The sequence below is a fragment of the Trichosurus vulpecula genome, chromosome 4 (assembly GCF_011100635.1).
Source record: "Trichosurus vulpecula isolate mTriVul1 chromosome 4, mTriVul1.pri, whole genome shotgun sequence".
Classification (NCBI taxonomy): domain Eukaryota; kingdom Metazoa; phylum Chordata; class Mammalia; order Diprotodontia; family Phalangeridae; genus Trichosurus; species Trichosurus vulpecula.
The window spans coordinates 267,945,017-267,972,975 of record NC_050576.1 but is presented as its reverse complement, the minus strand read 5'-3'; the positions used below and the strand labels follow the sequence as shown (position 1 = coordinate 267,972,975).

Here is a 27,959-nt window from a genome sequence, read left to right as displayed (position 1 = left end):
GTCTTTTGGAATTGTTTTAGGTCGCTTCATTGCTGAGAAGAGCTAAGTCAATCATAGTTGGTCATTGCACAATGTTGCTGTTACTGTGTACAATGTTCTCCTGATTCTGCTCACTTCACCCAGCATCAGTTTTATATGGCTTTTAAGGTTTTTCTGAAATCCACCTGCTCATCATTTCTTATGGAACAATAGTATTCCATTACATTCACACACCACAACTCATTCAGCCATTCCCCAATTGATGGGCATCCCCTCAATTTCCAATTCTTTGCCACCACAAAAAAGCTTCTATAAATATTTTTGTACATGTGGGTCCTTTTCCCTTTTTATGATCTCTTTTGGATATAGACCTAGTAGTGGTATTGTTGGATCAAAGGGCATACACAGTTTTATAGCTCTTTGGGCATAGTTCCAAGCTGTTCTCCAGAATGGTTGGATCAGTTCGCAACTCTATGAACAATGCATTGGTATTCCAATTTTCCCACATCTTCTCCAATATTTTTCCTTTTCCTGTTTTGTCATGTTAGCCAATCTGATAAGTGTGATGTGGTACCTCAGAGTTGTTTTAATTTGCATTTCTCCAATCAATTGTAATTTAGGGCATTTTTTTATATGATTATGGATAGCTTTGATTTCTTCATCTGAAAGTTGCCTGTTCATATCCTTTGATGATTTATCAATTGGGGAATGACTTATATTCTTGAAAATTTGACTCATTTCTCCATATATTTTAGAAATGAAGCCTTTATCAGAGACACTAATTGTAAAAATTGTTTCCCAGCTTTCTGCTTCCTTTCTAATCGTGGTTGCATTGGCTTTGTTTGTGCATTGGAGTTTCTTTCTTAGATATCTTTCATCACAGGCTCAAATGTGGCTAAAACCTCTCAACTTGGCTCTGGAGTTTGGGAACAATCATGACCATCTTACTCCATTCAATCCTTTTCATTCTTCCTTTCTAGGAATAGCCCTGCAGCTTGCCATTTTCACATCTGTCTGCACCACCCCTGTGTAACCACCTCCAGCTGACCAGCTCCTCAAATCTCCCTCCTTGTCTAGAACTTCTGAGCAATTAATCCTTATCTAATTATGTCACCAGCTTCAGCCAGCCTAAGAATTATGGAAGATGCAGTTCCCCCAATTAGGAATACTCTTTTGGCCTAAAGTGTTACGAGAGATGAATTCTTAAGATCGTACCCACTATACAAACATATTACTCTCAATAACTACAAATACTTATTCAGTAACTGCTATGTGAAAGCCGCCATGTAAGGTACTGAAGGAAAAATAAGGATAAATAATATGGGATCTCTGCCCAATTTAAGTTACTTGTTGAGACATAAGACATTAACACAAAATAATCATTAAGTATAAAGGAGAACTATAAATAAAGTACAATGCAGTGTTAAGGAAGAATCCAAACTCTAATCCTCATGTTCTCTTAACATTTGCCACACTCTTGTAGTGACCTTGGCCTGTACCATTTTGTGTTTTCTGCAGATCTCATTGCCTCTTAGTGATTTGCTTTGTTGTTCTGGATCTGTAAATAGGTTAGCATTTCCTATCAACTGGGATTATATGTGTGTGTTTATGTTTTGAGTATCTTAACTTTTTCAATGACATGTAGTTTTTTTTTCTCTTGCTCTCTCCTTCCTAAGTGTCAGATCTCAATAATATTCTGACTCTTTTAGACTTTCCTCCATTCTCCTTTTTGTATTGTTGAAATTCCAAGTTGTTCACTTTTGTGAGAGCAGTAGTAGAGGGAGAAAATTGGCAAATGGGGGTGCATGGAGTCATCAGGGTCCAGCTGATGGTGGGTCATCATCCAAATGAAAATCAGGAGGCGAGTTTGGGGAGGACAGAATTTTGCTTTTTACAAGCAGTCATGGAATCTTTGATAAACCAGGAAGATAAATAAGACATTGGGATAGCTTGTTCATATGATTAATAAACTGAGTAATGGATGTCACGAGAAATAGTATCACTTTTTGCTCACTTCACTATTTATTCTTAAGATAAAAGTCTATTTTTTTACCAGGTAAGGCAATTTTATTAGTATTTATGCTCTACTTTTTAATACCATTAGAAAACATTTGCAACTTTCTTTCCTCCCTAGAGAATTATCTGTTAGATGAAAACAGGCTCACCTTCAACAAATGAACCTCTTTATATCTCAGCTTCCCCCTGCTGTAAAAGGAAGAATTGCATTAGATGATTTCTGAGGCTTTTGGGTTCTGAAATTCTGTGATTCTCTACATTTTCAGTAGCCATTCAAAACTGCTTCTTTTGTTCAAAAAAAATTGCAAAGTCTCAGAGTTGGAAGAGGCCTCAGGCTAGCTAGTCCAACCAGAGCTGAAGAATTCTCTCTATAGGAGCAGCTAGGTGGCACAGTGCACTGACCCTGGAGTTAGTAGTACCTGAGTTCAAAATCTGCTCTTAGACACTAGCTGTATGACCCTGGGCAAGTCACTTAACCCTGACTGCCTCAAAAAAAATAATTCCCTCTACAACAGATGACAAGTGGCCATCTGGTGACTTTTTTGAAGTCCTCCAGTGAGGTGGAACCCACTCCCTCCTTAGCTCATTTCACATTTGGGTAGATTGAATCAATGGGGAATTTTACTATATATCATACCTAAATTTACCCTTTTGCAACTTCTATCTATTCCTTCTTTTTCTGTCTTTTGGGGCCAAGTAGAATAATTCCGATCCCTCTTTCAAGTGAGAGCCATTCAGCCCCTTGAAGTGTGGCCCTCCTAAATCTTCTCTTTTGGGGGCTAAACATCCCTACTTTGTTCTCCCAGGATCAGGTCAGGAGGGAATCTGAAAGAGTTGTCCTGGGACAGCTGGAAGGGTAGTCATTCTGGGGTCCTGAAAGCCTCTTAAGGTTAGGATCGAGGCCCTTTCCTTCAAGGACTGGCCATTCCTTGAGAGAGTCCATCAGGTCTGAACTGTCTGCTGGGCCCAACACATGTAGTCCTGCATATTCTTTTTACTTTTGTTTTTTTTCTTACTTATCCCCTCTAGAAGCTCAATCTGTGCTTTAACAGGGTGAAAACAGCCTTGCACTTTTTCAAAATTAAGTTGAAGAGACTGCACCACACACAGCACGGCTATAAAGACAAGATGGAACAGCACGGTGTAGTCCTATGACCGTGCAGGCGTGATTGTGATGTCTTCCTTGAATGACATCCAGGGGCAAAAAGTCCATGGCACTCTGAGATACCGCCACTATGGCTATGTGTCATTTACATTTTAGCCTCTTGAATGTTTTTATAGTTTCAAAACCACACCCATCCTGAAGCTTGGCCTTTCTACTGAGACCAAGTTCTTTTGTGATAAAATCTACAGTAGTAGGCAGAATACTGCTCAGTGCCGACTTGCTGCTTTCCTGTAGTCCAGACTTTGGCATAGGATTATTGGCCATATAGAACTTGCGATCTTTTGGACTAGTATCTACTCTCAGTTGACCGGATCAGCGTAACCAGGTATGCAGAATTTACTTTTATTTTGAGCACAAAAGTAACCTTGGTCACTGTGGCTGTTACTGACCACTTACTTGTTCCATTCCGAGCATGTTTGCTTTCCAAGGTGCTCTCGGCATGTGTCCTGAATAATCAGCAAAATTAAGTGGTGGTTTTGTTGGGTGGGGGCACAGAATTTACTAATCTCCTTCCGTTTTCCTATCCTTAAACATCTTTTCACTTTCTCTTAACTGAACAGCAATTATGATGAGAGAAGGCTTTGTTCCGGCTTATGCAGCCGCAAGTATACATGGCTGGGTTTCAACTTTTTCTCTCTGTAAGAGTGTTGGTAGGAAACTGTGAAAGCAATGAATAGAATATGCCTTTTCTACCAGGCACTGGTGCTACTGCTTTTTAAATCTTAACATTTCCTGTTCGGGGAAAGCAGTTAATCCATACTTAAGATTTTACCTTAACTGGCTATGAATCCCCCTGATGGGGGGGGGGGGACGGGGGAGACAACAAATAGTCCTGTGGTTAAAAAACACAGCAGCTGATAGCAGAAGCAGTAAAAACCAGACTGAGGATCCTGTACTGAGCATCCTCAGGAGGGGGTAATTAAACTCCTTTCACCATCTATCCTTTCTGATTACCCTTCCCATTCTGATTTTTTCCACATTCTAAAAAGGAATTCAAACACAGAGTTATCTCCCTGCTCTGAAGGTTTTTAACTCCCTATCACCAGTAAATTTTAGAAGTGGTTAGGGCCTTTCCAAGATTAATTTCTTGTTAAGTACCTTCTTTTATGGGGTCCTATTTGCTGGTTGATTATTACCTTGTGTAGTTCTTCGAGGAGCCAGATTAATTCCAGTGCTTTCAAACTAAAGCTGAAAATGGGCAGTTTGCTGTGCATGTAAGACTGAGAAGCTCTTGAATGATGCATGTTAAGGAAACTTTGATACTGACACCACTGATGAATTTGCATAGCACTTACTGCCAAAGTACAAAAACTGACTTGAATTTTCTGAAAGCAGAGGTAGCTTCGAAAAAGTTAAATATATCTCCTTTTTGCTGCAACATCCATAAGCACATTGTCTGCTCGACTTTGAGATCTGTCCAACTGCCTGTGTATGAGTTGTTTTGTTTTTAAAACATCAGAGAAATGAAAATGATTCCGTGAGTGAACCTGAGCTTGACTGTGCTTAAGTGAAAGTACAATTCAGAACTAATTACCTCTGGACTGGGAGTGCCAAGAAAAGAAGAAACAAAACTGTCTTGTAGCATTTACACGCACACGCGCGCACGCGCGCACACACACACACACACATACACACACACATACTTTACTGTAGCTTTTTTAGAAGGCAGAATCTCCTTTCCCATATTAGACTTTCAGTACATCAGCTCTATTTCTTTCAGCCAGTTGTTGTTATAATGAACCAGCCAACTGCTCCATTGTGTTCTTTGAGAGGAGGGGGATAACATTCCTTTATGTTCCCCAGTTTAGATCAGCTTACTAGCCAAAGCATGACATTCGATTACCCTTATTATGTTACTTTGTGTAGCTACAAATGTTACTAATGGCCAGAGAGAGTTATGGAGCCATTTAAAAAAAAATCTACTTCCACGCTGACCTCCAGTCAGTACTGAAAAAGGGCTAACTCTGAAGGACCATCCAGTAATTTAAGATGGTGGAGAATGTGAAAACTGAACTACTAAAGGATGCAACTGACAAACACTCCAAAGCGGTTCTCTTCTACATGCCTGACTGCCTGTTTTCTTCTAAGCGTACATTAGGGTGTTGAATTTAATCTCCAGAATCCTGTATGGTGATGGAGGGACCTGGTTACCTTAGAGATCCCTTTTCCTCATGGAGTCTGTTGGCTCTAGCCCTGTTGGCCACTTTAGCGAAACGTGTAAAGTATGCGCACCTTAATTTGTTTCTAGATTAGGAAACAGATGAGTTTTCGATTTTCTTTATTCTCTCCACTCATCTCTGCCCCCACTGCCCCATGCTCAGTTTTTTAACCTGCAGGAAATCAAGCAGTCAGAAACACATTGAGCCAAATCTATTTATATGGCATTGGAAGAATTTTTTCCCCTCTACCCACTTTCTACCCACTGAAAGAGTTGTAGATATAGACTTTTCTTTCCTCTGCATCCAATAGACGAAATGTTGTATCCTGTGGGAATATGCTAAATAATTATACTATTTTTTCTTTGGAATATTAAATCTTCTATTCCCTCTTTACCTGCTCTCCTTGACAAAGGCGAATAACTGGATTGTTTCTGGTCTGCAGAGGAGAATATTGTTTCCTTAGCCAATCATTCTATTTGGGAACTATGGTCTAGAGGAAATGGCACTGACCTGGATCAAATGAGATAATATTTGTAAAGTGCTTAACATGGTGCCTGGCACATAGTAGGTCCTATATAAGTACATATTCCTTCCCCCTTCTTTTCCCTCCCCAGAACTGAGGGCAGAGGCCCTCGCCCCTGGCTTTGAATCCAAATTTTGTTGATTATTACCTTTGTGACCTTGGGAAAAGTAACTTCTGCTTTCTGTTTTTAAGTTTCCTCATCTATAAAGTCAGGAAATTGGAGTTAATAATCAATAGGTTCTGTTTCTTTCAACTTTAAAGCCTATGAAAAACTTAGGAAAATGGACCTTACATGTGTCCAAACCCCTGAATTTGGCAATCGAGAACCTGGGTTCAAGTGCCAGCTCTGTCACTTACAACCTGTGTGACCTTGGGTAAGCCCCTTACCTTCAATGGACCTCAGTTTCCTTATCTGTAAAGTGAGAGGATTCAGTTCTAAGACCTCTAACCCTTTCAGCTATAACTTAGCTTTTTTTGATCCTTAGCTACAAAATGATAGGGCTGGACTAGAAGACCAGAAGTCTTCTTTCAGGTCTAAATCTATAATCTTATGATTCTAAATACAAAAATAAAAGTGATGCCAGCTTCACTTTCCCTCTAGCTGACATCATTCAGCATTGACACTAAGAGAGGGTGATATGGTGGAAATAGTGCTGATTTGGAGTCAGATGGGTTCAAATGAACATGTGTTCAAATCCCAGATCTGTAATTTATTTATCCTGGTGATCCTCCATGAATCCTTCAATTTCTCTGAGTCCCAGTTTTTTCACACCTCGAAAATGGGGCTGGGACTAGATGATATTTAGGTTTCTTCCATCTCAAAAAAATCTATGATTATATGAGCTATGAACAGCCTATGATGGGGGAAAAAGAATTCATTTTTATTTTTGTGCTTAGAATCATAAGATTATAGATTTAGACCTGGAAGAAGACTTCAAGTCTACTAGTGCAGCCCCATCATTTTGTAGCTAAGGATCCAAAAAAGCTAAGTGAGTCACTGGAGGTCACACAAGGGGTATAGAATTTGTGTTAATGAATTGTGTCATGTCACTAACCACCCCCCCCCCACACACACACACAGAGTTTCCATTGAAATTTGAAATGTTACACCAGCAGTCTGATTTAGTATTCTTGAAATGGCTGTGCCAGAACTCGGAGCATAACTATTCATATTTTGTTTCAGCCTGCATTAATGGCAACAGTTTTTGAATTTGCCTGTTTTTTCTTAAATGAGGTGTCAGAATATAAAAAGTTGCAGAATTATAGAAGACTGTTATATGGCGGGGTCTAAGAAGTGTTCATTGAGCTGAGATCCCTCATTTCACAGATGAGTAGACAGAAGCCATTATGCACCAAGACTCGCTCAAGTTTCCAGTTATCTAGTAGATAGATAAGCCACATAGTGGGAATGATTTTTTTAAAAATAACCTAATCAAATATATGAATATGAATGAATGTCCTCCCTTTCAAAGTAGTACCCTAGGGAGGTTATACGCTGATTCCAGTGATGCTGCCATTACTTAAAACATTTTTGGAATGCTTCTTTGGGGGACAGGCTGCAGGAGAAATCTGCTCTTTGGAGTCAGGGGAGAGTTGGCTCTGCCACCTACTAACTATGCCACCTTAGGTGGCATGGGTTCGAGTCTTGTGCCTCTCCTATATATTAGCTTTGTGACTGAGGACCAGTCTACTGAACCTCTCTGAATCCCTGTTTCCTCTTCTGTAAAATGAGAGCATTGGCCTTCATAATTTCTAAATCTCCCTTTTGCTCTAAATAGAAGATCCATGCTTGCAGACCTTGCAGCATGGCCTTTTCAAGTATCCTTTTTTTTTTTTTTTTTTTTGGTCTGGACTTGTGACACCACTGAGGTAGGAAGCTCAAGGATTCTCCTGCCGGTGTAGAGAAACAACTCTTGTTATGGTCTGACAAAGTTTCACAAAGTCACCTGGGGTGCTAAGAACAGCGGCCAGGGTCACATAGCCGGGATGTATGAAAGGCACAGCACTTGTATCAGTACAGAATCACTCAAAACCAAGTCTAGTCAATAAGGTGGTCATCAAGTTGGGTAATACCATTTTTTAATTAAAAAAATGAGATGTGTCTTTGAAATAATGGGACTGATTTTTTTTTCCTTGAGGCATTTAATAGACCAGATCTGAGAGTCAGTAATATGTGCTAACATAGACTAGATATTATTGTCTACCTCATGTAGTAACGATAAAAGCTAATAATAGTCAGCATTTATGCAATGTTTTAATATTCACGGAGCCCTTTATGATAACTCACTTGATCCTTACAGTTACCCTTTGGGATAGATGCTATTATCATCCCCGGAATGAGAAAGCTGAAGCCTGGAGAGATGAAGTGATTTGCCAAAGATCACACAGATGGGGAATGTCTGAGGCAGGATTTAAACTCACATCCTTGTGACTCAAAGTCCTAACTAACCACTGTGATGTCCAGCTGCCTCTGCCTCTGATCTAGCCCTCTGAACACAGTGTATATTCAGTTGATGCTGGCAGTTGAACCACTGCATTCTTTAATTAAAATAGTGAAGAATTCTGTTTGCTGCTTCCATCTTGGTTACTGAGAAATTATTTTCCAAGAAATGTTGAGTGACATTTTTTTTTCTAAACCAGATTGCATAGAGAAAATTAAGCTACTTTCAATTATGCAAATGTAAACTTTTCTATCCACATTTAAGTTCGTCTGCCAACCTGTTGCCTACACTTCCAGGGTGTTCTCAATTATCTGAGAGATTTCATATCTTGTTATCCTTATTACTGTCATTACCAGGCTTGCAAAACTTACTTCTGAATCTGATTAATATTTACTGGATTCTTCAAGTTTTAGTCTGAACTTTTAATTGCTAATACTAAAATGGTCTTTGTGAGTAACACTCTTTAAAAAACTCATTGCTCAATTTCTCTTGAAAGTAACAAACTGATTCCTTAATACAGATTGGGACATTTTGCTTACCTTGGAATATGAAAAGAATTCTTCACTGTGGATTACTTGCAAATTTGCATATTGAGTCATGTAATTTAGTATTCTCAAGCATTATGAGAGATTGGATATCTTGATCCCTCGTAGTCGGGGCTCAAATCTCAACCTTGAATATCTTCTGGGAAGGTGATTCCTTGGCTACCCTGGCAACTTGCTTGGTGACCTCATTGCTTGAGGATATAAAATTCATCCTACTTTGCCATAGAATCTCAATAAGGACATGTGTATTATAGCTCTACTGGTAGCTTTTCTTTCTCATTCTTTTGTTCTTTACTAACATGAATAATTAATGTCTAGTTCCCTTGTTTTTTTCTTTTCACGTTTTAAGGTCACTCATCAACTGTATTATAATTTAATGTGAAATACACACTAATTTTAATTGTAATTATCTCCACCCTGACCTGGAATAATTATCATCTTTAAGAAAGAATATTAAATCTTTACTGTATCTATTCTGAGAATTCAGTTAGGCTCCTACTAAATGAAATAAAAATAACAGGAAAAGAAGGGGAATAGAGGATATGCTTAGTCAATGATTTTATTTTAAATTGCTTGAAGTAAAATAAGAATTTCTAATAGCTAAACAATCATGTAGCTTTACACTATCTCTCAGTTTAGCTGATCAAAGCCTCATCTTGCCTAGAAACAGGTATTCATGCCACTTCTAGCTTATCTCAATGCTGGCAGCCTCCTCCCACAGCTGCCTCCTCTTTCCAGTTGCCCTTTATGCTTTGTCTTGCTCAGAAAGTGGACTCCTTGAGAGCAGGGACTCTCTTGCTTACTTAAATTTGTATGTCCAGTGTTTAGCACAGTGACTGGCCCTCAATAAATGCTGTATTTATCTACCTACTTGCCTAATTAGGAGAAAGGTTGTTGATCTTTGAGTTTGGAAGTGAAGAAGGAAGACTCAAAGTAAGGTCTGAGGTTGTTTGATTTTGGGCAACTATGAGGATAGTTGTACCATCAACAGAAATTAGGAGGCTGATCCAAAGGACTCATGATGGAAAGAGCTGTCTACATCCAGAGAAAGAATTATGGAGTCTGAATGCAGATTAAGGCAAACTATTTGCTCTCTCTCTTTTTTTTTTCTCTTCTTTTTTGGTTTCATTTCTTCTTTCTCATGATTCATTCCATTGGTCATAATTCTTCTTTACAACTTGACTATTGTGTGAATAAGTTTAATGCGAAGGTAACATGTAGAACATCTATCAGATTCCATGCTATCTTGGGGGGCAGGGAGGGAGGAAGGAAATTTGGAACTCAAAAACTTGTGAAACTGAGTGTTGTAAACTAAAAATAAAAAAATCTAAAAAATCTTGAAAAAAGAACAAGCCAGCAGAACTAGTGCTCCATTGACATAAACCCTGAGAACCCAGGTTCAACTTTATGCCATGATAAGGCATCAGAGGAAGAATTTATGGTGAAAATACATAGAAACAAATGCATAAAAATTCAACTTTCAGAGTCTCAGTAGCATATATATTGTGTAAATGGTAAAGCATGTGTACTGTAAGGTTATTTATACAGTGGACAAATAGTTCTGAATTAACAACTCAAAAAAGAAAAAAAAAGAAATTAGGAAGCTGGGAGGAGGTGAGCCTGGACAAGTTTGTGAAGGAGAGGAGGCTCTTGTGTTCCTGAAAGGCCTTATTATATTCTGCCCCTCATCTTAGATTCCTAATTAGCCTTCACCCCAAGAACAAACTCTGACACATCTATTCCAAAGGCTCTTCCTTTGTCTTCACTCCACCCCTAAAGCAAAGGTTAGCTCTTCAATACTAAGCCTATAGGAGTGGCCACACATAATTTCCTATAAAAATAGGACTTTTTTGAGTGTATGTGTTCCAGTTTTTAAAAAACTAGGTATGTTAGACCATCAGTGGCTTGTGGGCCCACCCCTCTGAATGCCATCCCACATTATGCCTTTCCTCCAAACCCTTCTGCTATAGAGAAGGAGAGAGGAAAAGAATGCTGAGATGGAATAAACCAGCAACTGAGCTCCCTGACATCAAAATACCTGATAGTTAATGATTTAATGAAAATGAGCCCATGGCAGAAGTTCCATAAACGCACCTTGAATTTAATTGAAATTCATTTTCATTAGCTAAGGACAACTGGATTTTCAGTACTCAAAGAAGCCTAGGTAAACTCTAACTCTGCTCTAGATTTCCTTAATCTGGATATTTTAAGGAATTGACTCGTATTTGGGTTTGAGGATTTTATAAATAGAGAGAGGGGAAATCTGTTTGGACTTGGCCCTGAATAGGTGTGTTTACAACCTGAAAGCTACTGAAAACTGAAAGCAAAGGACTCAGGGTACAGAGTGGTGGTGGTTTAAAGCCTTACTAATGGGCAGGTGAATTTTAAACCATAGCCCAAGGCCAAATTAGAAAACTGGCTTTGAGGAGCAAGATTCTTAGAAACTTAACACAATTCAAAAGATTCACTTGCATCACCCTGAGGGTTTTGTTTTTAACCTCCACCCAAGTGGAGGGGGAGAAGGGGACAGTATGTCAGAGCAGAAAATAACTAAACAAAGCCTGACATTTTCATCTATCAGTGTTTTGTCAAAAGATCTGAATGAACCAGGGCGGGAGTGGGAAAAAAAAGCCTAATTGTTGGAGAATTTAAGTCACAATATGCTTACTAAGAGAATGTTAGGGCACGGAGGCACCTAGTCCAAGCTCCTCCTTTTACAAGATGAGAAAGCCTGGTTGTTCAGTTGTGACTCTTTGTGTTGCTGTGGATCATGCTGTCCGAGGGGTTTTCTTGGCAAAGATACTCTAGAGTTTGCCATTTTCTTCTCCAGTGGATAAAAGCAAACAGTGGTTTGCCCGAGGTCATATAGCTACCGAGGTTCTGAGGTCAGATTTGAACTTAGGTCTTCCTAACTCCAGATCCAGTGCTCCATTCACTGTGCCATCTAGCTGGCCTCTGAGGGCGCCCAGAGAGGTTTTTAAACCCTTAAGTGCTCTATAAATTTGAGGTTCTTTTCTTTGCCTTCTCTTCTATCTTCTCCCTGCCCTGTTCTTTTTCCTCTTCCTTGCTCCAGATCACTTGGTGATCAGTTAGAACCAAAGCCCAGGTCTCCTGATTCTAAGTTAATTAATTAATTTGTTAGTCCTACCTGGTTTCATCACCACTGTGATTTATTAGATTTGAGTTGTCAGTGCATATGTCTTTGGGCTCTTAGGTAGATATTTGTGTATGTGTGTGTGTGTGTGTGTGTGTGTGTGTTTACAGGTGTATATTAATGCAGCTTTCATAATTGACAAAGGCATGATTTACTTTTTTTTGTATGTGGAAGCCATTGGGGTTAAGTGACTTGCCCAGGGTCACACAGTAAGGATCTGAGGGCCGTTTTGATCTCAGGTTCTCCTGACTCCAGGGGTCAGTGCTCTATCTAGCTGACCCAGACAGGATTTATCCTGGTTGAGTAACAGGACACATGAGGGCAGAAAGCCCAGGCTTTGGTCCCAGCCATGCTGCCAATTCCCTGAGTGACCGTAAGTCATTTGTACTTTTTTGCTCCTTAGTTTTCTGTCTGTAAAATGGAAGGTTTGGATTCAATGGTTTCTGGAGTCCCTTTTGGCTCTGTGTCTTGACCCTCTCTTGGTTATCCCCTCTTTATCCCGATATCTTGTTTGTACAGTGTTTGCCTGTTATCTCTCCCTTAGATTATGAGCTCCTTGGTTTTGCTTAGCTTTGCACAGAAGATGGACTTGATAAATTTCTGTTGACTGATTGATATTTTGATGATTCATTGGGAGTCTCTTGGAGCCTGAATAAAACTGTAATAATTTATAGACTCGATTTCATTTCTCCTGGTCCTATTACCCCTAAGCCTTGAACACTACTATACTTCACAGAGGGATGCAGAGCAGGATTGGGCTTTGCAGCTTTTAAAATTATGTTAAGTATCCCACAGTTTCAGTAACTAAAACACTAAATTATCTGAGCTTTGAGCAAATTAACGTGCTTTTTTTTCCACCCAGTGGCATACTTTATCCTTTGGTTTCAAGTTCAGAGTTTAAATTCCAACAATGAAGCAGTTCAAGTGAGACCCAATCCTAAGTGAGCTGTGCATGAACTAAACCCAATCTCACTTTTATTCTTGTAAATCAGTTACATGAATTACAGGAACTTAACTAGTAGTAAAGGAAAACGACCATAAACTTCATCTGGTGCTTGGCCATGCTGTAATGTCAAAGTGAATCCAGACAACCCTTTTTAGTTGATAGTTAGTCATGAATTTTAAACAAGTGATTTGGTGTAATAGGTAATTCTCTCCATAACATCCACTAACTGTACTGAATCATTTTAGTTTATCCCTGGAAGGGTGTGAGGCCTAGGACAAATCAAGACTGGAATCCCATAATCTCAGATTTTGAAGGGACCTCAGTTATCACTGAATCCAACTCATCTCTGGCCAAGAACCTCCTCAGATATACCAGACAAGTGGTTGTCTTTAGCTTGAAGCGCTCCTTGAAGGGGGAAACTTCTATTTTCAGAGGCAGCCCATTTCACTTACTGGATAGCTTTGATTTTAGGAAGCATTTCCTTACTTTAATACTAAAATATTCAAGTGGAGCTGTGATTTCCTTGCATCAGGTATAAATTTGTGTTTTCATAATTTGGCCCCAGTATCTTCCATTCAGTTTAGCCCTTTGGGGCCAAGCAGATCAAGCCTGGTCCCTCTTCCAGGTGATAATCCTTTAAATACTTGAAGACATCTATCACCTCCACCCATCTTCCCTTCTCTAAGCCAAACAGGTGCAGTTCCTTCAAGGGATCCTCCTAGGGAAATCTTGAGGTCCTTCATCTGGATGCCCTCCTCTAGATGCTCCCCAACTTACTGCTGGCCTTCCTAAAAGGTGGTCCTGTGCATTGAATTAAATATTTCAGATGTGGTGTGACAAAAACAAAGGGCTGTAAGATCATTACCTTCCTAGTCCTAGACACCATAGTTCTCTTAAGGTAGCCTACGTTTAGACTGTCTTTCTTGCCTGCCGAGTAACACTTGTGACTTGTTGAGCTTGTAGCTACTAAAAGTCACCCTCAAGACCTTTTCTGTCTAATTATGTCTTCACCATCTTGTACTTGTTAAGATGTCTATTTGCACTCCATTAAATATTGTCTTGTCAGATTGTTATAGCCTGTTGGATAATTTAGGATACTGACTGCCAACATGTATCTCCGCTTATAAGGCAGCTGATGACCTTGAGTCAGGAAGACCTGAGCTCAAATCTGGCCTCAGACATTTACTAGCTCTGTGACTTTGGGCTTCTGTTTGCCTCAGTTTCTTCAGCTGTAAAATAGGGATAATAACAGCACCTAACTCACAGGTGAGTAGTGAGTAGAGAGAAGCAAGTAAACTTGCTTATTTGGTTAAAAAGAAAAGAAAAGCACTTAGCACAGCATCTGGTGCAAAGTAGGTGCTCTCTAAATACTTAGTCCCTTTGCTCATGTTTGCCCAGAAATTAATAGGCATGCTATCTGTGCCTTTTATCAAAGTCATTGGCAAAACTGTTAAAGAATATTGGGCCAAGCATAAATCCCTGGGGAACTTTACTGAGACCTTCCCAGTTGATATCAAACCATCAATGATTACTCTCTGGCTCTGAATTACCTGTTGTACTGTTGTCTAGTTCAGAGCTTCTTAAACTTTTTCCACTCTCCACCCCTTTTTGCCTGAGAAATTTTTACGTGACCCCAGGTATATAGGTATATAAAGTAGGTACACAAAAAAAGCATTTACTGATAATTAAATCATAAAGAAATTTATTTTAAAACAATTCTTTTGTATACATATAATTTTACCATTTATTAAAGATGAAAGCAAATCTGCATACTAATGTGATGGATGTGCGTGTTTATTTTTACATAAGGAATTAAAACATCTACAATGCGCTAATAAAGAACATCTTCAACATTTTTCAGAGTTGGTTGATATTTTGATTTTATAATTATCAATACTGAGAACTCTGCTTTGCATAAATATGTAGTATAAAATGGCGGAAGTATATTTAGGGCTATTTTGGAAATTGTTGGAAATTAGGACAGATCCTAATCTCAAGCCAAAATTCATTTAATGATTTTTTAGGAAACTCAAGTTTTAAACCTGTGTCACTTGATAATTTGGCAAATTCTTTTTGAGCTTTAATGGCAGATGACTAACATTTTTTATTTCAATTAAGTATGATTTATGAACCCTAACTTAGTTTTTTAGAATCAAAATTTGAAGGGAAGTATTTCTGAAACTGTGCCTTCAGGTACTTCAGATGATCAATTACAAATCTTACAATTAATCTTTGGGAAGGTTACTTTCAATTATAAAATCATCTGTCACTGTAAACATTTCTAAAGAACCATTTTCTACTCTATTCTTCCATATGTTAAATTTTTAAGTAAAACTTTCAATTTTATCTTTTAACATAAATATGTTACAATTTTTTCCTTGAAGTAACACATTTAAGTCATTGAGTTTTTCAAAAATATCCAACAAACGGCACAGTTTTGAAAGCCATAAGTCATTATGAAAAAAATTAACAAACTCAGATTTCTGTTCAGTCAAAGATATAACAACTTCATCTTTCAATTTAAATAATCTGTTTAAACTTCTCCCTCTTGAAGGCCACCTTACCTCTGTATGTATTAATAAGCTTTTGTAATCAGAGTCCATGTCTTTCCAAAAGTTTGAAAACAAATGACTTTTAAGGGCATGACTTTTAGTGAAGTTAATGATTTTGATAGTATTGAGGACAACATCTATCTCTGGTGATTTTTTTTTCCCCAGCTACAAGTGCTCTTGATGGATCATGCAGTGAGTAAAAGTGATATGTACATTGCCTCCAGCTTTAACTTTTACAACAAAGCCAGCATTCTTACTCCTCATTGCTCCAGCACCATCTGTTCAGATTTCAATGCAATTTTTCTACTGTAAACCTTCATTTGTGAAAAATTCATTGACTTTAAGATATATACATATATACATACACACACATATATATATATATCTTCTCCTCTTGTGTTGTGTGCCCTTCCAAAGGGCAACAAAACAGTAATTTCTCATGTATACTTCCTTCATAAACATATCTTACATAAAGTAACAACTGTGCCATGTTAGAAATAGCAGTTGTTTCATCTAACTGAATTGCAAACTTTGGACTGCCCTTAAGCCTGGTAATAAGCTGCTGGAATTGGTCATTACTAACTTTAGAAATTCTTTTGGAAACAATATTATTTGATAAAGGAATTTTATGAATTTCATCCCCATGCTTTTTCTCATGAATGATTTCTGATATTTTAATAGCAGCAGGTAACACAAGATCTTCTATCACACAGGACTTCATAGTTTTTGCAATTAAATGAGAAGTTTCATAAGATGCAAGTAAATAGTGTTCATTGATAGTAACAAATTTCTCAAAACGTTTTTATTTATTTGAAAATTTTAGAAGTGTTCAAAATGTCCCTTTGGTTTATTGCAGTATGCTGTATGGTTAGTATCAAGATGTTTTAGTTTGGCTAGTTAGTTTTATGCTCTCCACAACCAAAACTTTATTGCAAATTAAGCGAAGAGGTTTTTCCACACTACCATCATTATTAGAAGTAAATTCATATTGCAAAAGTGACTCATCATATTTTCTTTTTCTTGTCTTTAGGTCACTATAACCTGGCAGCAAAGATTTTGCTGCATCATCATCAGTATTTTTACCTCTTCTGTCTAAATTTAGCGACTTATTCATAACCGAAAAATATTTTTGTCCTAAAATATAAATAAATATTGCTAATAATTTCTCAAATAAATACTAGCTTTAGTTTGTGAAATTACATTTATTTGTACTTAATTTTAAAAATTGATGTTCACACTTACGTATACATACAGGGGCGATGGTGGAGAAATATTATTAAAAGGTTTTTGTCTTTATTTGCTGCAATTAAACACTTAGGTTTCTGTAAAAAGAAGGAGATAGCAATTTTTAAAATCAAACATTCTAACACAATGCAATCCAAAGATATACTAATCTTAATGCTGAGAAATGATGGTAGGAAAATATTAAAAGTCTTTGTTTTCCATAATTAAACTATTATGTTTCTATAAGAGCAGAAAACTTTGTATATATAGTAAAAATACTGCAATTCATAACATACAATAGTTTGCATCTGAGCCGAGGTATTTGTGGCAGTGTTGGTTGGTGTTTCATGGTGTGACAGCATGTGCAGTGCAAAGTGCGCATGTTGTGTGTTCAGAACTAAGGCTGCAGTGAAGTCGTGCTATGCAACACGGGGAAGTACTGTCGGAAACACCACAGATTCATTACACGTTTGATTTTGAATTAATTTTTGCAGTTGTACAGTCAGAAGCCTTTCACTGTTGCCCAGTTTTTCACAACCCCCACATTTTGTAATGCAACTCCATGTAGGGTTACAAGCTACAGTTTAAGAAGTGCTTGTCTATTTACCATTTTCTTTCTTCTCTACAAGAATGTGATGAGATCCTTTCTTAGCTGCTTTGCTAAGGTTCAGGTATTTATAGCAAATTCTTGATATACAAGTCTGGTGATTCTCTCAGAAGAGTCAATCAGGAAGTCAATAAATATTTATTAAGCAGCTACTGTGTGCTGGGCACTGTGCTAAGCATTGGGATGCAAAGAAGGGTAAAAAGATAATCCCCTGCTCATAAGGAGCTCTCAATCTGATGTGGGGAGACAATGTGCAAATAACTATGTACAAACTAAACACAGGATAAATTGGAAATTGTTAGAGGGAAGGCATTAGAATGAAGATGGGATTTCAGTTGAGACTTGAAGGAATTCAGGGAAGCCAGGAGACCATGCAAGAGCTCTCTGGAATCATTGTTCCCTTTTCTAGGTATTAACTGACTATCCTTCAATAAAACATTCTAGAATTTTGCCTCAAATCGAAGTTAGGCTTACTGATTTATAGTTTATAGACCTTATTCACTGTCATTTTTTGTAAATTAGGACATTTTTCCCTCTCTAATTTTGTGATAATGTTCCTATTTTCCTCAGTCTTTCAAAGGTCAATATCAGTGGCCCAGCAACCATACCTGGAAGTTCTTTTGATCAACATAAACATTTATTAAGCACCTTTCAGTAGCTGTTCATATGCAGGACTGGCCTACTTGAATCCTAGAGGGCAGTTAAGTGTTCTCTTACTATTTCCCTACTTATTATAGGTATAAATTCCCTAATAGCTTTTTTTGGTTGTTATTGTTGTTCTATCACTAACAATTGAAAGACCCTTCTTTCTGGCAAAGAAAATAGAAGCAAAGTAAAAATGCAATGGCTCTGAGTTTTTTCTGTCTGTAGTTATTATTCTCCAGTTCATTTTGGGCAATGATTTTATCCCTTCTCTGATCCTTCTCTTTTGCCCAATATGGATATAATCCCTAGTTGCTACAACCTATCTTGAGCCATTGGTCCCTGGTGCTTTCCCCCTGTAGTTTCTTGGATCTTTCAGGTAATAAAAAGAAGGTGTCTTTAGGGTTGTTATGTGAAAAAAGTTACCTGAGGTCATTGTAATGTCACACCATGAGAAGAACATTTAAGGAGTTACCATGCTTGACTGAAAAAGATGCTAGAGAAGCAAGAGGCCAAGGAGAGAAGAAGGTAGAGACAGACAACTTTCAGGGTGCATTCAGGGAGTAGATGTTTCAATTTGACAGAACAAAACTCCTAACTCTGGTAGGGATACCAGGGAAAAGATGTCAAGATGGCACCTGACCCTGTGCTCCTACAACCAGCCAAAGAAGGCATGGAACCATAGATGTTGCTGGTCAGAGAATGAAGGTGATCATTCACCATGAAGCCCTTTTGCTAACAGGGAAGTTGTGATTTAGCAAGTCACTCCTTTCCTTTATTTTCCTTTGTATTATAAGACGAAGCAGTGCTTGACAAAAGGCCTTTGGGGTGAGCTTGTCTCAGGGCTCAAAGCCAGAGAAAGAGCAAAAGATGAGAAGGGTGGAAGTGGGAAAATTCAGATTAACAAAGGTACCTGTGGTTTATTCAAGCAAGGAAGAGTTTCATTATATTTTTTACTTTCAATTTCCTTCAGCAAATCAATATGTGAGTGAATAGTCCTTTTAGGTCTCAGGAAGCTGGAAGGATGTTAAGATCCTTTGGGAATGGAAGCAACTAATTATGAATTATGATGGGATTAAATTATACCCTTAGATAAGAATGTAGGAAGAGCTGAGAGGATGCAGGGATCAGGCAGAGCCTGTTCCTGCATAAAAGAGGTCACTGAAAGTGACTCAGGACTTGAAGATGCCATGGACTGCTGTCCATCTGGTTGCTAAGTCATATTAGCTGGGTAGCCCCAGTGACTCATTTAGTTCCAGTAAAAAATAAGTGCTCCTTTGAGTGATGTTTCAGTTCTCCTTATATTAAGAAATATATTTTTATGTCAAGGTGAATTGTAGTAATGGATACCTGAAGTAAATCTTATAAATCTATGGGTTTAGGCAGTACACGTATTAATTCAGATCCTTGTACAGATTTTTCATATTTTAGTATCATTTTGTGGATGGTATAGGAACAAGCTGAGAACTGATTTAATAATTCCATTTAAATAACTTGGTTACGGAAGCAATACGCTAATAATACTTGAGGATTTACTATGTTAAGAACTACTGGGAATATAGAAGAAACATTTTTACTTCACTATAGTCCTTACCCTAAAGGGTTTACATTTTAGTTGAGGAGACAAGATTAACATGGGAAAAAATAATACAAGATAATGTATGATTCAGTGCTGAATTGTTTGACCAGATAGTAGTGTTAGGTAATTATTTAGAGATATCTGTAAGGATGGTCAAGAAGGGCTTCATAGGGAAGATGGAACTTCAGCTGGACCTTGAGGGGATAGGTAAGAGAGAAAGAGAAAAGAGGACTGAATCACAGGACTTGAGAGTTGAAAGGTACCTTAGCAGCTATATAGTTGGACTCATACCATTATAGTCATGTGGTCACAGATAGAGGGAAGATGAGATAGACCGGGTTTGGGAAACCTGCAGCCTCAAGGCCTCACGCGGCCCTCTAGGTCTTAAGTATGACCCTTTGACTGAATCCAAACTTCACAGAAGATTTGTTCTATGAAGTTTGGATTCAAAAGGCCACACTTGAGGACCTAAAGGGCCACATGAGGATTTGTTCTGTGAAATTTGGATTCAGTCAAAGGGTTGCACTTCAGGACCGAGAGGGCCATATGTGGCCTTGAGGCCACAGGTTCACCACCCCTGAGATAGTTACAAGAGTCATAGTTACAAAAATATTTATATTATCACTTGTTATTGTAGCAAAATACTGGAAACATAGCGAATGCCCATCAATTGGGGGATAGCTGAACAAATTGTAGTATATGAATGTAATGAATGAATGAAAATGTAGTGAATGAATAAGTGCTTATGATGTAGAAAGCAACCGGATAAAGGCTGGACATCTAAAAAGAAAAGGGAGACAATTGCCATTCTCAAAGAGTTCACATTCTAGTGGGGAAAATGCATATAAAATGGTACAACAGTGAGGGAGATGACAATTCAGGGTGGGGAGGGGGCATGCATTAAGACCCAGTGACCTGGACAACAATCCAGTTTGGCCTGAGTGTAGACAGGAGATAAAGCTGACATACAAGCATCTTCTTTAGTGATCATTTGATGATTTGATCAATAAAACCATATCCATTTCTGATGTCAAACTGTTTGATGTGTCAAGGACTTCAGTGATGAGAACTTTCTTTTCTGGTTCTTTGGGAACTTTGGCTATAAAAGAGGAAAGGGTTATACAGCACTATGCAAAGGTAGTTTTTCCACTGGGGTTGCTCCTCCTGACCAATGGCAGGATTGAACTGGAGGCAGGTTGTTGTCTTGAGACATTCTTAAAGATCTTGGGTGAGAGGTCCTGGGCAGCCACCCCAATCAGGGCCTGATGGAGGTGGAGAGGAATGGAATGATTGTACTGGTAGTAGTCTCCCCTGCTTTGATTATAACATTTCTTGTCCCTTCCTCAGCTTTCTTTGATCAAGTATCATTGCATTGTTGGACAAATATGACAGAGTCAAAGGAACCTAGGAAGACTTTTATAAAGTGAGCAGATCCAGGAGAATTTATACAATGACCACAATAATGCAAAGCCAAACAGCTTTGAAAGACTTCAGAACTCTGGTCAATGCAAAGACCAGCCATGACTTCAGAAGCCTGATGAAGCATGCTTCCCACCTAGTGGAAGACAGGGATGTATAAAAGATGCACAATGAGACTTACATTTTTAGACATGGTCAATGTGTTGATTTGTTTCACTAGATTTTACTTACCTGTTACAAGGGAGGGTTTTTTTTAGGGAAGGGGGACAGTCGCTGGTAGCGATGGAGATGCAGATAAAAAAAGAAGAGAGAACGTAGTGTCAATGAAACATGAAAAATGTACACCCAAGAAAGCAGAAGGAAAGGAACACAGACAAGTGGGGGAGTTTTGTTACTACTTTGTTAAATTTAACATACTTTAAAAAACCCAAACTGTATACAATAAACGTGCATAGTTTTATATACTTTTTTCTTCTTTGTTTATTGAAATGTTCATGTTTGTTAAGTTCCTAATAAAAAAAAGAAAATTTAGCAAAAGAAAGTATCAAGAAGTCCATTAGCTAAATTGACAAATCCGATTAAAACTTGCTGCCTTGGGCCTAGTGAAAAAATTTTGCTTTGGATTATATGCAGGAAGTGAGGAAGAGGTACTAAAAAAAATGAGCTGTGGGGAAAGATTACATTGGTAGAAACTTTCCTCCTCTAGATTTGTTTTTAAGTGGAAAAGAACCGAGCATGATTGATTCAAGTCCTATTTTAGTTTATATTATTATAAACATTTGTATGAAATAATTGTAAAGTAGGAGTTAATTAAAACACACACGAAATCCAGCAGCAAATGGATGTTACAGAGAAGATGGTTTATTTCTAACATCCTTGGCTTAACTCTTATAGCCTAATCTGTGACCATATCACTTAGTCATTTCGTTATCTTTTAAATGTGGTTATGAAAATGGCCTGAGAGTTTTGTTTTGTAAGCCTGAGATACTTCTGACAAGTTATTCATACTTTGTACCTCAGAGTCCTCAAGGTACAGAAAGCCATAGTTTAAATGAACTTTAAGTTTAGAACTGAAAGGGACCCCCGGGTCATTAAGGACTTCACCTTATGGTTATAAGGTCCAAGGAAATGAAGTTACTTCTGCTATTAAGTGACAGAATTAAGATTTGAATCTTCTACTTCTTTTAAGACCAATATAAAGAATATACACTTCTTTTGAAATAAGGCCAACTCTGAGTCTTTTTTTTTAAAGTCTATCCTTTTGTTTTTATGGTAAAAATACATTTTATCGATGATTTCATTTTTCCATCAGTCATTTCCAGATATGACACTATCCCCACTAAGTTAGCCCTCCCTGTAAAGAAGAAAACAGTTAAAGTAAACCACCATAGACTTCATCTAACAACGTATACAGCATTCCTCACCCATGGTCCCCCACCTCTATACTGAGAAGAGAGAGGTGGTCTCTGAGGTCAAGGTTGTTGCTTACAATTACTCAGCATTCAAACCTATTTTTTTAAAACACAAATATTCTTTCAGTGGTGCTCTGTGATTGAAAACTTTGGAACATCACAATCTCCAGAAAAACTTTCACTGACTTGATGTGTACTGGACAGGTAACATATTATAGAAAAAAAAATCTCTGTAGACCTAGAATCAGAAAACACTTAGTGATATGATCCTGGACAAACTCTCTGAGCCTCAGTTGGGCCCTGGGAAAGTTTACCTGAGGGAACCAAAGGAACAGGAAAGAAAAGGAAATTATAGCATTGGTGGCCTTCTGAGTTGACTGTACAAAGGATGACACTCATATGGCACGTTAAGGTTTATGAAGCTGAATGAAGGAGTGCCCATCAGGTCAGACTGCAAGGCAAGCCAAACAGAGGTGTCTTCCAGTCTACATGGGGAAGTGGTTTCCTCATCTGGGGGCAAGGGATCCAGGGTGGCAAGGGACAAGTATAGTATACCACAGACTCAGAGGGTCTGTGACTTAGACTGAGAACTCAGAGAAAATACTGAGAAAAACTCAGGATGCCCCCATCAGACCTAGAAGCCATGCCGACTCAAATTTGCTTTGGGTTAGGAGCTTAAGCATCATCAGGTCATACATTTAGAGCAGGAAGGAATCGCAGAGACCATATAATCCATATAAACCTTTGTATTTTGCAGCCGAAGCTCAGAGAAATTTGTGTTATTAGCCATGTCTAACTCTTTGTGACCCCATTTGGGGTTTTCTTGGCAAAGCTCACTGGAGTGGTTTGCCCTTTCCTTCTCTAGCCCATTTTATAGATGAAGAAACTGAGGCAAGTAGGGTTAAGTAACTTCCCCAGGGTCATACAGCTAATGTCTAAGGCTAGATTTGAACTCAGGAAGATGAGTCTTCCTGATTCCAAGCCCAGTGCTCTATCCACTTCTCCACTTAGCTGTACCCTGTACCTAGAGAAGTTAATTGGTATGCTAAAACTCACTAGTCAGTCAGGTAATGAACTAGCATTTATTAAGTGCCTAATGTATACCAGGCACTGTGCTAAGTGCTGTGAATACAAAGAAATGCAAAAGATAGTCCCTGTCTTCAAGGGGCTCACAGTCTAATGAAGAGGATGGGGAAGAGGGGGTGGGGGTGAGGCAAAGGGGAGAGGATTTAAATCCACATCCTCTGACTCTAAATTCAGTTCTCTTTCTTCTATACAACTCTTAACTCTCTGCTGAGATTAAATTTTTGTAAAACATGCTTAAATAAACTGTATTCCACAAATTTCACCATACCTATGTATGTGTTTCTATGTATTGTTATTGTGGTTTTGCCTTTCTCTGTATCCCCAGTGCTTAGCACAGTCCCTGGCACATAATGAGTACTTAATAAATGCTAGATGGCTGACTGACATTTTAAAATCTCTGATCATGTGGCTTGGGGGCTGTGGTTTTTGTTGTTATTGCTTCCTCTTAGTTTCCTAGTAAAAGTTCTGTATGAAAAACTTCAGACTTTTCTTGGTTAAGGGATTTTTTATTTTTTTCTCTCTCATTCTTTAGCTGGTATAGTTTTGAAGGATCAGTGATACTTAGAAAGTAGGTACAGCAGTGGTAACATGCTAGACCTGTTCTATGAAGCTGATGTTGCTGGAACACATTTAACAAACTCTGTAGGAAAAGGCCCAAAGCCTCTTTGGTCCTTTTCCTTCCACCTTTATACATTAGGTACACAGCAGAACTAATACTAATCTTCCACAGCTTGGAAATCAAACATCTTCCTGTTGTTCAGGAAAACCTTTTTGAAATCCAGTTTTTCCAGACTGTTGAAGTAAATGTATAGTAATGGAGGCTGTTACAGATCTTAACCATCTCTAGGTTAGTCCCCAAATGTATAGATCCAAGAGAAGCCACAAATCTGAACAGGTAGGAATAGTTTATGGGTAGCATGTGAATTCCAAAGGAGCAGAAGGATCTGAAATGACCCCTCATCTCATGAACTTTGCCATCTTCTCGTTGTATAGACTTTTTACCTTTGCATAATATACATTAGTATCAGTTTAAAGTGGTCTGACCACAAAAGAGATCCTGCTATGGTTTTTCAGCCACTCAATCCACAATTGTTTCTTTTTTATGTCAGTCATTTTTCAAAATTTTAATTAACTAATTAATTTTTAGTTTTTCAACATTCACTTTTATAAGATTGTGAGTTCTAAATTTTCCCCCCTCCCTCCCTTCTCCTTTCCCCCACGAAGATTGCATGTAATCTGATATAAGCTATATATGTACAATCATATTAAACTTATTTCCACATTAGTCATGTTGTGAAAGAAGAATCAGAACAAAAGGGAAAAAACATGAGAAAGAAAAAAAAGAGAAAACAGTATGCTTTGATCTGCATTCAGACTCCATAGTTCTTTGTCTGGATGTGGATAGCGTTTTCCATCATGGGTCTTTTGGAATTGTCTTAGATCATTGCATTGCTGAGAAGAAAGTTGGTCATTGCATAATTAGCAATAATTTCTTAAGTGACTACCATATGCCAAGAATCATGCAAGACATAGGGTTCTAAAGACAAAAGTCAAAGGGGTTCCTCTCCCCAAGATGTTTACAGTCTAGACAAGGGAGGCAACATGGGCATATATTATAATATAAACTAGATATGCTGTGATTTTGGTGGGGAAGCACTAGAAGCTGGGTGGATCACCAAAGGTCTCATGTAGAAGGTAGTGCTCAAGATAAACCTTGAAGGAAATCAGGTATTCTAAGAGATGAAGGTGAGGAGTACATTCCAGATTGGGGTATAGCCTGTGTCAAAGCGTGAGTGGAAGATGGAATGCCAATATGAACAACAGCAAGAAGTCCAGTTTGGCCGAACTGCAATGCATATGGAAGGAAGTAATGGGTAGTAGGACTGGAGAGGTAGATTGGGGCCATGTTGTAAAAGGATTTAAATTCCAAAGAAAGGAGTTTATGTTTGATCTTGGAGGCAATAGGGAAGGAACCATTGGAGTTTATTGAGTAAGGGGGTCATGTGGTCAGGTCTGTGTTTTAGGAAAATCAGTTTGGAGGCTGTGTGGAGGATGGATTGGAGACAGGAGAGACTTGAGGCAGGGAAACCAAATAAGAGGCTAATGCAAAGAGCCCAGGGAGAGGGGATAAGGTCCTGAACAAGTGGTGTGGTTGTGTGAATGGAGAGAAATGGATATATAGGAGAGAGGGTATGAAGATGGAACTGACAAGATGTAGCAACTGAGTTGAGGGTGAGGAATCAAGGATGACACCAAGGTCACCAGCCTGAATGATCAGCAGAACGGTGATGTCATCTACAGAAACAGGGAAGGTCAGGAGATGGATAGATTTGAGCAGAAAGTGAACGGATTCAGTTTGAGACATGTTGAATTGGAAATAGCTACGAGATGCCCAATTAGAAATGTCCAATAGGTAATGGAAGAGGAACTCAGGAGAAAAACTGGTAACTGAAAATATAGATCTTGATATCAACAGCATAGAGCTGATAAACCCACAGGAACTGATGACGTCATTGAGAGACACAGAGAGACACAGAAACAGACACACACACACACACACACACACACACACACACACACACACACACACACAGAAAGACTGATAAACATTCACAGAGAGACAGAAAGACAGAGAGACACAGAGAAGGTGTAGGGAGAATAGAGAAGAGGGCCCAGGGCAGGACTTTGAGAGGCATGCCCACAGTTAGGGGCCATGTTGTGAGTGATAATCCAGCAAAGGAGTCTGACAATGAACAGTTAGACTAATAGGAAAGCCAAGACAAAGAACAGCACCATAAAAACCCAGAGAGAAGATGGTATCTAGGAGAGAGGGTCGACAATATCAAATGCTATAGAAAGGTCAAGAAGGATGATGACTGAGAGAAAGCCATTAGATTTGGCAATTAAGAGACCATTGATGACTTTGGGAAGGTCAGTTTCAGTTGTATGATAAGGTTTTGCAGTAAAAGCATTAGGAAAAAGAAAACCAAAACCACTTGGATAATTTAGGAAGCTGTGTGGCCTAGCCAATAGAGAGTGGGCCCCCAGAGTCCAGAAGATCGAAGTTCAAGCTCAACCTCTGAAATGTATTAGTTTGACCTGAGGGAAGTCACCTGCCCTCACCATGCCAAGACGCTCCTCTGAAGGTGTAAGTTAATAACCCAGGAGTTTCTTCCTAGGAGAGAATCATAAGCCAGTCCTCCCAAAAAGGGGAGGAGAAGGGGAGAGAAAGACCCCACTTCTAGAAACACATTGAGATACAGGAACTCTGAGGTAACAGACCTTTTCCTTAGATTATTTCTTCATCTTCCTAATGGCTTATTTCAACCTGGCTACTGCTTCATTGGTCCTTTGTAACTACAACTATCCAACCTCATTCAAATTGAAATGTTGGTAGGAACAATTTTTATGTGGATGTGCACTGTTGTGTATGAAGAAAATGCTTTGTCTAGAGTGAAGTACCATTATAAATGTGAGTTATTATTACATGGCATTGTGATAGGAAGGGAAAATATTTTCCTTGCCCTCAGGGAGCATACAATCTATTTGGGGAGGTAGAATAAACAGCCATGAAATAGCTCATGAATATTACCATGAAGTTACATGTTATAAGTGAAAAGTAATATAGCACAATCTGAATACACGAGTAATAAGACAAATGAGAAGTCAGATGGGATCAATCACAAGAGCCTTCCCAGAGGGGGTGAATTTGGTCTGGGTTTTGAAGGAAGTAAGGGATTGACTGAGAGGGAACTAGAGCGTGGTATGTACAGAGGCAAAAATGTATGCATTGGATATAGGAAGGAAACATACATATGTTAAACACGTACTATGTGCACCCCTTAGAGGTAGGTGCTAATATCAACCCATTTTACAATTGAGGAAACTGAGGCAAACAGCGTTTAAATGACTTGCCCAGGGACACATAGCTAGTGAATGTCCAAGGTCAGATTTGAACTCAGGTCCAGCACTCTATCCACAGTATCACCTAATTGCCTAGCAAACTGATTAGCTTGGTTGAATTCAAAGGTCCATGATGGGAAGTTAAGGAAAAAAGACAGAATGTTGTTGTTTAGTCATTTCAGTCATATCTTCTTGACCTCATTTGGGATTTTCTCTGCAAAAATACTAGAGGGTTTGCCATTTCCTTTTCCAGTTAGGTTTACAGATGAGGAACTGGTAAACAGGGTTAAGTGACTTGCCCAGGGTCACAAAGCTAGTAAGTGTCTGAGGCTGGATTTGAACTCAACAATTAATAGCCTTGTTTCTTAGAGATTTTCTTTGTTTGGGTCTCTTTTTGTAGGAAATTACCATATCCTTCAAAAGATCAGAAATGCAGTTAGTCAGTTGGGAATCTGTTGTCATTTTATATCAGTGGTAATCAGACATTCTCAACCAAACCCCTTATGTTGATGCTCAGCTAGTATTCTCAAGGTCCTAGAACTGTTTAGGTTAAAAAAGGAATAGAGTCAGAATTTCCCCCCAAATTGTTACTTTTATTGCTGGAGAA

General features: G+C 38.5%; 1 protein-coding gene across 4 annotated transcripts in view; it reads left to right on the top strand.

Moving 5' to 3' along the window:
- The window catches only part of PLS1 (plastin 1), a 159,358-nt gene that overhangs the window by 57,236 nt on the left and 74,163 nt on the right, over nt 1–27,959 (top strand). Inside the window, exon 1 of one of the 4 annotated variants that reach the window (XM_036755427.1) lies at nt 12,339–12,355. The exons of the other annotated variants lie outside the window; for them this stretch is intronic. The gene's annotated coding sequence lies outside the window, so the exon portion shown is untranslated. Of the gene's footprint in view, nt 1–12,338; nt 12,356–27,959 lie in introns of those variants that run through there. 4 annotated transcript variants of the gene reach the window in all.